Raw genomic sequence first — 13,811 nt, forward strand, 5'->3', positions numbered from 1 at the left:
ACCAGTCACAAGTCAATTTCACAGCCATTCCGATACATCAAATAACTAAAAACAACAAGCACTTACTCTCCATAACCAGAATACAGCCACACAACTCAACTAATTCAGTATAATCACATAGAATCAGAACTTTTCAACAATCCCATCAAAATCAGAAAACATCAATATCAATTACAGCTTCAAACTAAAGCAAATCTCATCAATTAATTACTCACGACAACGAAACCAGTCAATATCACAGCCGTAACCCAAACTCAATTCACATTCTCATCCAACTTCAATCATAACTCATAATAATCACCACAACTAACTCTTCTCAAATATATTTCATTCAATGATTAACTCTTCATATCTTAATTTAATAAGTAAACTTATATAAATCACTAATCGCAGCCACAGTTCAACCAATTCCAACTTGTCACAAATCCATTTTACAGCCATCCCAATATATTAAATTTCGAATTCAATATCAAACAATTCAAAGTAATTCATTCAAGATCAAAATCCCAGCCAACTCATCACAAGATCAGAATTTCCAACAAATCCACTACCGTTACACTATATCAAATAACCATCACATCATTCAATTCAATATAAATCCATCGAAGATCAGAATTTCAGTCAGTTTGCAACCATCAAGCAAACCAGCTTATGGCAACCATCTCAACATAATCAAATAACAGGATTCTCAATAATTCCAAATAATTAGAAAATCGGTAATAGTTACAGCCTCAAATCAAAATCAATATTACCAGTTTAATCACCGTTCACAACCACATTTAATTCGAATCATCACAATAGCTAACCATTCTCAAACACATTTCAAGTCATTTTTGACAATTAAGAAATTCTTAACTATTATTAACCATTTGCACTTATCCAATAACTTTGTTGGCATTCTAAATTAAAAAAGTTAAATCCCCTACCTCGGTTAGTCGAAATTGCAGAGTCTAAACGCCACAACCAAGTATTTCGAAGCCACCTGCAGCAACGGCAATTTTAGCATCTCTGATTGACGGCAGCAGCACTCTGTCAGGTTCTGACATCCGTTCTGTCCCCATGGTAGGAAACACAGTGTTCTTGGGCAGCTTCAATAACAATTTCCAGCACTTATTTTGTTTCCTGGGTAGCAACCATGGTGGTTTTGAGCAACTCCAGTGATGGTGGAAGGCATCAGCAGCGGCCAAACAGCAAAGTTGGTTCCTACAGCAGTAGTGACAGTTGTAGTAGTACAAGGAATCTGCATTTGACGAACTCAAGGTAGAAATAGCTCAAGATAGTGGACGTTGAATATGATTAGAATGGCAACAGGGCAGTAGCAACTCACCCCGTTAGTGGCTCTAATTGTAGCAACTCCAAATCGACGGTGGCGGCGGCTTCCTTCGACGGTGACCAAGAAACACGACAGTGACGGCTTGGTGAGAAGTGGCAGCGGTGGAGCATGACGACAGCGGCGATGGCTTCGTGGTGAGGTTTTCCCTTCGTGCGCGCTCTCTCTGGTGGCGGCTGGGACGGTGGACTCCACCCACGACGACAGCGACACTCTCTTCCACAAACCTTGGCAGCAGCGGCGATGGAAGGGCAGCATTGCTTCCTCTTCTCCTTCGCGAACTCCTCTCTCTCCCTCTCCTCTGTTCGCAGTTCACGGTGGTGGCAGATCGGTGGTGCGACACGGAAGCTCCTGGTTCGCATTCCTCTCTGCGGCCTCCATGGAGCAGCGATGAGAGCGACGACGGCGGCGCAAAAATGGCAGCGACGCATGGCTCGATGGCTGGGCACGGTAGCGGCAGCAGCTCCTCCATCTTCTGTTTCTCTCTTGTTTTGTGTGTGTATATTGAGGAATGAAGATGAAGGTGAACGAAGGGGGAACGGCGCTGGGGTGTGGGGTTAGTGGGTTAGGGTTTCTCAATTTGGGAAATTAGGGTTTCTGAGTTTGATTTGGGAATTTAGGAATTAGGGATTTTATAAAGTAACATGGATAGATATGAATAGATATTTTGATAAAATTGGAGGATAGGATAATTTTAAAATCAAATGTACTCTATTAAAAATATTTAGAAACATTATTTATCAACATATTGCTAAGTTGAATTAATTATTTCTAGTTTAAATTATAAAATAAGCATATTAATCATATAATTATAAAATATAGTTCAAACTCAATATTAATCATTCAAATTAAATGATATAACTTCTCATTATTTTTCTATCACTAGACTTTAATTTCAATTTATAAAATAACCAATTATAATAAAAATTGTACATAAATATTAATTGACGTAAACTTAAAGTATTTATAAATATCAATCTAATCATTTCAAATAAAATAAATTCTAGGAGTTCAAATTAATAACATAATTCATTCAAAATAGAATTTATTTAAATTAAATTATACAATTCTTCTTATTTTTCAATTATCAAAATTATAATTTCAATTATACCAAATATCCAATAAAGATTATATAAAAATTCTTATTAATTTAAACTCCAATTATGATGAAATTCCATTTAATTTCCTTTAGTAAAATAATTTTCTTAAAATAAAGTTATCAACAAATATAATAAATCACAAATAACTAATTATTTGATTTTCAAAAACTAGGGTTGTTACAGAAGGCCGAACCATACGGAGTTTATCACCTAAGCCATCTTTCAAGCTCTGAACTTATCAAAGTTAATGGACATCATTTAAAGCTGTACCATGGAGAGAGGATGCAAAAAAACAAGGAGCTCGAGATCTTCCTCTTGGAAGATCCTCACATAGCCGAAGATTGAACTAATGCAGCGTCCAACTTACGGACGTTAAAGCAAAGTGCTAGGTGGGAGACAACCCACCATAGTATGATCGTTCTTTTCTTTATTTTTAGTTTTTCTATTTAATAACTCTTCTCTTTATTAGTACATTTCGTGCATTTGCATTTCCATACTTTTATTTTTAATTTTAATTGAAAAAAAAAATGTTACGTGACGCGAACGCATCATTGACGTGTCCGCGTCGCAAGGAGATGGGAGAAAATAAAAACCAACAGAGAGTCACGCAAGAGCGTGGCTGGAGGCGTGCCAATGGCACAATATGCCCCACGCGACCGCGTCGCCGACGCGCCCGTGTCACATGGGAACATTGGCCTCCCACGCGACCGCATGACCCACGCGGCCGCGTGCCCTACAATTCGACGTCAAAAGGGCGCACGACCGAAAGTTGTGCTAGAGTGGTGCTGGATTGGTGCTGAACACACAATCCTTCCCACGCGGCCGCGTGACCTACGCGACCGTGTCATATCTTTCTAATGGCCACTCACGCGATCGCATGCCCCATGCGATCGCGTCACCCAATATTTGGCAATTAATGATTTTGAACAGAGAGTTGTGCGAGCGCGAGGCTGCCCTCGTGCCAGTGGCATAAAACGGGTCACGCGACCGCGTGACTGACGCGGCCGCGTCAATCAGTATCAGCGCAAGTCGCGCGACCACGTGCCCCACGCGACCACGTCGATTGCGCCGCACAGCTTTCCTGATTTGCCACTTATCTTATCTTTTTCTCCTCAAATCCTATTTTCTCTTTTCCCTCCTTATTTCTTCTTCCTTCATTCTTCCTTCTTCCTTCTTTCTCACTTTTTACACCCTCACTCTCTCTCTCTCTCTCTCCACCATTAACAAGGTTTTCTTTTTCTTATTCTCTCCTTACTTTTCAATTTTTCTTGTTATTTTTCTATGTTATCTTCTTTTCTTTTCTTTTTACTTTCATTATTCATATTTTCTTCCTTTTTACTTGGTGTTAGAAATTTATTTGAGTCATTATTTCTCATTATATGCTTGTGGATTGTTCTAAACTTGTTTGGCAACTATATATGACTTTTTAAGGGGTTGCTTGCATGTTCAATTTAATACTTTCCTTACATTATTTCACCATGCATGCTATGTGTTTGTGAAAAAGCCCATATGGCATTTTGCACTTTTCTCCGTTATTCTACTCTACGATTAAATGCCCGTTTTTCACAAAATCCCTTTTATATTTTATTTGTTATAAATAATTATCAATACAAACGTGATGGTTTGTTACGAGTGATGCTTGATCTATGCTACTCATGCCTTTGCCATCATACCAATAAACACCTTGCATTCACTTGTCATTATATGCACTAACTATTTTCCATTGATGACTTTTCACATGTAGTCATGACCATGTGATAACATCATTTTCCTTTTAATGTGCATTCATAACCATCCTTTTCCGTTCTCTTCCTTGCTCTATCTCTTCGAATTTAATTTACTTTCTCTTCCCTTTTTCAGAATGGCCACCAAGAAAGGAAAAGAGAAAGCTACTCCCAAATCCACAGCAAGAAGAGGAACAAAAAGAGCATTAGTGACAGAACCCTCTTCATCTGCGGTTAAACCCTCAACAAAGAGACTTAAGAGGATTATAAAGGTTGATGATAAAGAAAAAGCCTTCCCAGCAAAGGACACTACACGATTTCCCAATCGCTACTGTGAGCAGATGTTCCCCATCCTCGCAGAAAGGAGCTACAACAACGAATACATTCTTCTCCTCCCAAACCATATTGCTACCTTTGTTGAGCCGCAAATTGCACAAAGACAATGGGGTTTCCTACAGAGACAGCCGAGGCAGGTCAATCTTTCTTGGGTAGTCGAGTTCTACTCCAACTTCCACCTGCCAACCCTGCAGTCTGTCTTTGTCCGTCAGAAGCAAGTCCCCATTACAGAAGAGGCCATTCAATAAGCTCTAGGTCTTCCCCCTATTCCAGAAGGTTTGGATGCCTTTCAAGAAGCCACACTCAAGCGCCAGATGTACCAATTTGACTGGGACGTCGTTCTCAGAGTTATCGCACTACCTGGCAGCTGATGGATCTACGGATACTATCGTACCCACCCTAGGGGAATTTCGGCTTCAGCACTTACCTTGGAGGCTCGCGTATGGGCACAGATCATGTCCCATTACGTCTTTCCGAGCACTCACGAGTCCTCCTTCACTGCGGACATGGCCGTTCTACTATGGTGCATCCTTACAGACCAGCCTCTGAACCTACCAAGACACATCCGAAATGCCATGGGACACGTACAAATCGCGGGCAACTTACCTTTCCCCGCCTTAGTCTCAGATCTCGTCTCAGCAGCCAGAGTCTCCTTCAGAGCTGGGGACACCAAAGCCATACTTCCACGGGATGATCAATATGTCCCTAATGGGAAATATATCAGACCCTCAGCCGCCACTATAAGCCAACCCACTGAACCGGCTCAGGACATTCCTCTTTCCGTACCACAAGCACCTACCACAGACCAACTACTCCATCAGATACTCGAAAGGTTGGATCGGTAGGAACACAAAGCTAAGATGAGAGAGCGCCATAACAAGCGCGGATTTACATACCTCAAGGAGCTGAATATGGGAAAATTCAAGGACTCAGACACCCCGGTCTCCACTTCTTTTACCAGCACAGGGAGCCATGACGGTCCCGACTATGGAGATACTGCTACCAGCCCACCTCTGTTCCTGACAGATGGCACCGAGGATGGTGCAAAGCCTTAAGTGTGGGGAGGTCGGTCAGTACCTGACTTCCGGAGGTAACTTATCTTCCATAAACACCATTAAATTAGGATATTTAGTTAGTTTTTCTTTTGTAGAATAGGATAAATTGCACAGTAATAGATTAGTTGCATGCATATTCTACTTTATTAAAAAGACAATAAGTTTCTTCTAAGACTCTATTTTTGGAACAAAATTTCAGTAATTTTAATTAAATTTTTATGTTAAATTTGCTTGAAGTTGTATTTGGAACATGATTTTTGAGCTAAAGAACACACAACCTGTGAGAATTGAGCCTTTATGCATGGTTACATTATTTAACCATAATTATTTTATTCTTGTGTGTTTACTTCTCTATGATTGTAATCTATATATTGTTTCATCCTATATGTCCAATATTTATTATATTTATATGTTTGCATATGATTAAGTCCATTAATTGTTTAACTCACTTATCCAAATTAAGCCTACCCTTTCAATTACCTTTGTTAGCCACTTTGAGCCTTTAAATCCTACTTGTTCTATATTTTACCACATTACTAGCCTTAAGCGAAAAAACAATTATATCTCCCAAACTGAATCTTTGGTTAGCTTAAGATAGAATTGTGTGTGCTAATTAAGTATGGGAAATTGTGGAAACAAAAGATAATAAGGGAATGTGTCATGATAATAAAATGGGAATTTGGATACCTACTCATGTGAAACTATAAGAATTAAAAATCTATGTGCATTGATAAGCTATGTTTATTTTTATGCTTATATTAAAAAAAATCAATAAAAAATATTCAATATATAAATAAGGGGACAAAATTACCCCAAAGTTAATTTAAGAATTCAAAGGTCAATGCATGTATAATAAAATTAAAATAAAAGTTGATACAAGAGTATGGAATGTGAAAGAGAAATTCTGGGTAGGTAGGTATGAATTCTAAAGTTATATAGAATATATACATAGGTTATGTTAAAGCTTGGGTTAATTAAAGATTCAGTTTATAAGCTTACTTAGCCATATATGTATCCTTACCATTACCTTGGCCCAATTACAACCTTGAAAAGACCTCATGATGTCTGCATTGGTATATTAAATGTTGTTGATTGATTAGGAGAAGAACAAAAATCAGAAAGCATGATTAGAGAAGGATAGAGTGATTGCCCTATACTCTAGAGAGATTAGAGCGTACATACATCATCAGTGAGGGTTCAATGCTTAAAATTCTATATTCTCTGCTTTCCTGAGCTGCCTTCTTACATTTTTATCTGTTCTTACTGCATGAGAATTGAATTAGTTGAATTTAATTTGTAATTGTTTTGAAGAGCTTATTTATTATTGATCAAGTGGAAAAAAAATCATATAGTTGCATTCATATATATAGGTTGCATTGCATTGCATGAGTTTTACATGTTCCTACTCATTTATTTTATCTCCTTCAACTAAGCATGAGGACATGCTAATGTTTAAGTGTCGGGAGGTTGATAAACCACTATTTTATGGTTTATAATGTGTTTAATTGTGTGGTTTTATCATGATCTTTACCCACTTATTCATGTGATTTGCATGCATTTATATTTCCTTCCTAAAATTATTACATGATTGAAAACTTGCTTCCTAGAGACTTTTAATTACGCATTTTAATTCTCCTTTATTCCATTTGATGCCATGATCTATGTGTTAAGTGTTTTAGGCTTTATAGGGCATGAATGAGTTGGATATTGGAAAGAAAGCTTGCAAAAATGGAAGGAACACAAGAAATTAAGGAGATGACCAGTGAGAAGTGACGCGGTCGCATGGCTCACGCAACCGCTCGGAAGAGAGGAAATCGCAGTGACGCGGTTGCATGGCTCACGCGACCGCGCAGATTGGAATAGCACAGGTGACGTGGAGGCGTGGACGACGCACCCGCGTGGCAAAGCAAACGCCGCATGACGCGTCCGCATGAATGACGCGATTGCGTGTCATGCGCGATCTGCATAATCTGCAAAATTCGCTGGGGGCGATTTTGGGCCCTGTTTCGACCCAGTTTTCGGCCCGGAAAAGCAAACTAGAGCCAGAGGACATGCAGAAACCAAAAACAACATTCATTCTACACAGTTTTTTAGTTTTTAGATATAGTTTTACTCCTCCTCTAGGTTTTCTCTCTACACATTCATAGTTCTTAGGATTTTTATTTCGATTGCTCTTTGAATTGGGATATTGAGAAGAGTTATTACCTCATCAAGACTTCGTCATTTTAGTTCGTTTTCTTTACTTGGCTTTACTTTTCCATGTCCTTCAATTTACTCAATTTTACTATTGGATTATTTTAGAATTTATTAATACAAGAGTTACTTTTATTTTTAATTGATTTCTTTGAGTTTTATTTATCATGTCTTTCTTTAATTCCCTTTCCTATGTTATGAGTTCTACATTCACAATGAGCGAGTAGTTCCCTGACTTGATGGGGAGTTGATTAAAAGGAACCCTTGAGTTGGAATGTTCAAAGGAGAAATTGTAATTGGGTTTATTGTTGGACGGCTCTCTAGTCACTAACGCCAATCCTTCCAAGTAAGCGGATTGGGACTTGTGAGTAGAAACATCATTCTAACTTGTTTGACTTTCCCTTATTTAGCAAGGGATAACTAAACAGAACAACCTCCAATTATCAATTAATCTTGAGAGTACTGCAACAAGAATAGGGCTTCCAACTAATCTACTCCCAGTCAAGACTTTTATTTAAATTACTTAATTTCCCCAATTTAATTTCTTGTTTATTCAACTCAAACTCTTTCTGAAAATATCTGATTAATAAAATAGCACACCTTTCTGTAACTCGTTGGGAGACGACCTGGGATTTATACTCCCAGTATTTTAAATTTTAATTTTTGTGACAACCTTTCTAAATTGATAAGCGGATTTCTGGTTGGTTAAGAACTATACTTGCAACGCACAACTTATATCAATTCTTAATTAGCCAATTTCCGCCACGTTAGCAATGCACCAGCTACCTTCCAAAGGTGCATGATGAGTCTTTTCTCTGATCTTATTGAGGACTGTATGGAAGTTTTTATGGATGATTTTAGTGTATATGGCGATTCCTTTAGCCTTTTCTTAGATGGATTATCTAGAGTATTAGATAGATGTGTCAGTACAACCTTGTATTAAATTTTGGAAAATGTCACTTTATGGTAAAACAAGGTATTGTACTAGGACATGTTGTGTCTAATACTGGCATTTCTGTAGATCCAGCAAAGGTGGATGTTATTTCTAGTTTACCTTACCCCTCTTCTGTGAGGGAAGTCCGTTCGTTCCTTGGCCATGCAGGTTTTTACAGGAAATTTATTAAGGACTTCAGTAAGGTAGCACTTTCCTTATCTAGACTACTGCAGAAGGATATTGAGTTCGAGTTCAGTGAGGATTGCAAACAAGCGTTTGATAAGCTGAAGACCGCCCTGACTCAAGCTCTAATTATCAGAGGACCAGACTGGATCCAGCCATTTGAAATAATGTGCGACGCCTCCAACCATGCAGTAGGAGCAGCACTGGCTCAGGGTGAAGGTAAGGACCCCTTTGTTATTGCTTATGCGTCTAAAACTTTAGATGCCACTCAGTCTAATTACACTACTACTGAGAAAGAGCTTCTTGCTATTGTCTTTGCTCTGGATAAATTCTGAGCCTATTTACTTGGTACGAAGGTTGTAGTGTACTCAGACCACGCAGCTCTAAAGTATCTATTAGCTAAAAAGGAATCAAAACCAAGGCTTATACGTTAGATACTGCTATTACAAGAATTTGATTTGGAAATTAAGGATAGGAGTGGTAACCAGAATTTAGTGGCAGACCACTTGAGTCGCCTTGAGCACATTACAGATGACCCCACTCCTATAGCTGATAATTTCCCATTTGATAACCTGCAAGCAGTATCTGAGGTAGTCCCTTGGCATGCACCTGTAGCTAATTATCTAGTTAGCCGCACCTTTCCTCCATACTTTTCTAAGCATCAAAGAGACAAGCTGAAAAGCGAGTAAATATTATATATGGGATGACCCATATTTATGGAGATATGGCGCTGACCAGGTAATTAGATGGTGTGTGCCTCAATCAGAGGACCAGTTCATCTTAGAGGCCTGTCACTCATCTGAGAGTGGAGGACATTTTGGCCTTCAAAGAACAGCTAGAAAAATCATAGACTGTGGATTCTGGTGGCCTACTCTTTTTAGAGACGCTGCTGAATTTTGTAGATCTTGTTTCCCATGCCAAAAATTTGGTAATATATCCAAGAAAGATGAGATGCCTCAACAAATTATGCTTTTCTGTGAAATTTTTGATGTTTGGGGCATTGACTTCATGGGTCTATTTCCAAATTCTAATGGTTATTTTTATATATTGTTAGCTGTGGATTACGTTTCCAAATGGGTGGAAGCAATTCCTACCCGTACTGATCATGCTAACACTGTTGTTTCCTTAGTGAGAAACCACATTATTTGTCGCTTTGGATCACCATGAGCATCGTGAGCGATCAAGGCACCCATTTTTGTAACAGGAGACTAACAGGATTAATGAAGAAGCATGGGATAATTCATAAGGTTGCAACAGCCTACCATCCTCAGACTAATGGGCAAGCCGATGTGTCAAACAGAGAGATAAAGCGTATCTTGCAAAAGATAGTCAAACCTCATAGAAGAGACTGGAGCACCAGGCTACAAGATGCACTCTGGGCATACAGAACAGCATATAAAACACCCATTGGGATGAGTCCTTTCCGCTTAGTTTATGGAAAATCTTGTCATCTCCCTGTTGAAGTAGAGCACAAAGCCTTTTGGGCAGTAAAGGAGTACAACATGGGAATTGAGAAAGCCGAAGCTGAAAGGAAGTTGCAACTGCAAGAATTGGAAAGCCTTCGCCTAGAAGCTTATGAGAACTCAAGACTATACAAGGAGAAGATGAAGGTTGTACATGATCAGCACATCAAGAGAAAAGAGTTCCAACCTGAGGATTTAGTCCTCCTTTACAAATCTCGACTGAGGCTCATGCCAGGCAAGTTGAGATCAAGATGGGAAGGTCCATACAGAGTAGAGAAGGCCGAACCGTACGGAGTTTTTCACCTAAGTCATCCTTCAAGCTCTAACCTTATCAAAGTTAATGGACAACGTTTAAAGCTGTACCATGGAGAGAGGATGAAGAAAAACAAGGAGCTCGAGATCTTCCTCTTGGAAGATCCCCACAAAGCCGAAGACTGAGCTAGTGGAGCGTCCAACTTACGGACGTTAAAGCAAAGTGCTAGGTAGGAGACAACCCACCATGGTATGATTGTTCTTTTCTTTATTCTTAGTTTTCCTATTCAATAACTCTTCTCTTTATTAGTACATTTTGTGCATCTGCATTTACATACTTTTATTTAAAAAAAAAAAAAATTTCGCGACGCGACCGCATCATTGACGCGTCTGCGTCACAGGTGATTGGAGAAAATAATAAAACGAACAGAGAGTCACGCGAGAGCGTGGCTGGAGGCGTGCCCGTGGCACAAATTACCCCACGCGATCGCGTCGCTGACGCGTCTGTGTCGAGTGGGAACATTGGTCTCCCACGCGACCGCGTCACTCACGCGACCGCGTGCCCTGGAATTCGACGTGAAAAGGTTGCACGACCGAAAGTTGTGCTAGAGTGGTGCTGAATTAGCGCTGAACGCATAATTCTTCCCACGCGGACACATGGCTCAGGCGTCCGCGTCATATCCTTCTAATGGCCACTCACGCAATCGCATGCCCCACGCGATCGCGTCATCCAACATTTGGCGCAATAAGAGTTTGAACAGAGAGTTGTGCAAGTGCGAGGCTGCCCTCGCGCCAGTAGCATAAAACAGGTCACGCGACCGCGTGACCGATGCGACCGCGTCCATTAGTTTAAGTGCAAGTCGTGCGACCGCGTGCCACACGTGACCGCGTCGCTTGCGCCGCACAGCTTCCCTGATTTGCCAATTATCTTATCTTTCTTTTCCCCAAATCCTATTTTCTCTTTTCCTTCCTTATTTCTTCCTTCTTCCTTCTTCCTTCTTTCTCATTTTCTACTCTATCTCTCTCTCTCACCCCCCTTAACAAGGTTTTCTTTTCTTCTTCCCCCGTTACTTTTCTATTATTCTTCTTATTTTTATATGTTATCTTCTTTTCTTTTCTTTTTATTTTCATTATCCATATTTTCTTCTTCTTTCTTTTTCCTTTTTACTTGGTGTTGGAAATTTATTTGAGTCATTATTTCTCATTATATGCTTGTGCATTGTTGTAAAATTGTTTGGCAATTATATACCTTTTTAAAGGGTTGCTTGCATGTTCACTTTAATACTTTCTATACCTTATTTACCATGCATGCTATGTGTTTGTCGAAACGCCCATATGGCATTATGCACTTTTCTACGTTATTCTACTCTCATATTCAATGCTTGCTTTTCACAAATTTCCTTTACTATTGTATTAATTGGATTTAATTGTCAATACAAACGTGATGGCTAGTTTGTTACAAGTGATAACACATTCAACTAATTAAAAGCTTAATCTATGCTACTCATGCATTTGCCTGCATGCAAATAAACCCCTTGCATTTAATTATCCTCCAATGCACTTGCTATATTTCCATTGATGAACTTTTCACATGTAGTCATGACCATGTGTTAACAACATCCTCTCTACCGTGCATTGTTTATCACTTATACAACCCTCTTCCTTGCTCTATCTCTTTGCATTTACGTTACTTTCTTTTTTTTCCTTTTTCAAGATGGCCACCAAGAAAGGTAAAGAGAAAGCTACCCCCAAACCACCAGCAAGAAGAGGAACAAAAAGAGCATTAGTGGCAGAGCCCTCTTCAACTGCGGTTAAACCCTCAACAAAAAGAACTAAGAGGATTATAAAGATTGATGATAAAGAAAAAGACTTCCCAGAAAAGGACACTGCACGATTTCCCAATCGCTACTGTGAGCAGATGTTCCCCATCCTGGCAGAAAGAAGTTACATCAACGAATACCTTCTTCTCCTCCCGAACCATATTGCTACCTTTGTTCAGCCGCAAATTGCACAAAGACAATGGGGTTTCCTATAGAGACAGCCGAGGCAGGTCAATCTTTCTTGGGTAGTCGAGTTCTACTCCAACTTCCACCTGCCAACCCTGCAGTCTGTCTTTATCTGTCAGAAGCAAGTCCCCATTACAGAAGAGCCCATTCAAAGAGCTCTAGGTCTCCCCCTGTTCCAGAAGGATTGGACGCCTTTCAAGAAGCCACACTCAAGCGCCAGATATACCAATTTGACTGGGACACCGTTCTCAGAGTTATCGCACTACCTGGCAGCCGTTGGATCTACGGATACCATCGTACCCGCCGTAATGGAATATCGGCTTCAGCACTTACCTTGGAGGCTCGCGTATGGGCACAGATCACATCCCATTATGTCTTTCTGAGCACTCACGAGTCCTCCTTCACTGCGGACATGGCCTTTCTACTATGGTGCATCCTTACAGACCAACCTCTGAACCTACCAAGACACATCTGGAATGCCATGGGACACGTACAAATTGCGGGCAACTTACCTTTTCCCGCCTTGGTCTCAGATCTTGTCTCAGTAGCCGGAATTTCCTACAGATCTGGGGACACCAAAGCCATACTCCCACAGGATGATCAATATGTCCCTAACGGGAAATACATCAGACCTCCACCAGCCGCCACAAGCCATCCTACTGAACCAGTTGAAGATATTCCTTCTTCAACACCACAAGCACCTACAACAGACAAACTTCTCCATCAGATACTCGAAAGGTTGGATCGGCAGGAACACAAAGCTAAGATGAGAGAGCGCCGTAACAAGCGCCGATTCACATACCTTAAGGAGCTAATTATAGGAAAATTCAAGGACTCAGACACCTCGGACTCCACTTCCTTTACCAGCACAGGAAGCCATGATGGTCCCGACTGTGGAGATACTGCTACCAGCCCATCTTTGTTTTCGACAGATGGCACCGAGGACGGTGCAAAGCCTTAAGTGTGGGGAGATCGGTCAGTACCTGATTTCCGGAGGTAATTTCTCTTCCCTAAACACCGATAAATTAGGATATTTAGTTAGTTTTTCTTTTGTAGAATAGGATAAATTGCATAGTAATAGGTTAGTTGCATGCATGTTCTACTTGATTGAAAAGACAATAAGTTTTCGTCTAAGACCCTATTTTTGGAACAAAATTTCACTAACTTTAATTAAAACTTTTATGTTAAATTTGCTTGAAGTTGTATTTGGAACATAATTTTTAAGCTAAAGAACA

General features: G+C 39.9%; 1 long non-coding RNA gene across 1 annotated transcript in view; it reads right to left on the bottom strand.

The window, feature by feature from the left end:
- Positions 1-671: 671 nt before the first annotated feature.
- Positions 672-13,811, bottom strand: part of LOC148545181 (uncharacterized) — a 194,862-nt gene continuing 181,722 nt past the window's right edge. Inside the window, exon 3 of the long non-coding RNA XR_015899182.1 lies at positions 672-874. This is a non-coding gene — a long non-coding RNA (uncharacterized LOC148545181). The remainder of the gene's footprint in view (positions 875-13,811) is intronic.

This window comes from Arachis ipaensis, chromosome B9 (assembly GCF_059453495.1).
Source record: "Arachis ipaensis isolate K30076 ecotype BB chromosome B9, ASM5945349v1, whole genome shotgun sequence".
Classification (NCBI taxonomy): Eukaryota; Viridiplantae; Streptophyta; class Magnoliopsida; order Fabales; family Fabaceae; genus Arachis; species Arachis ipaensis.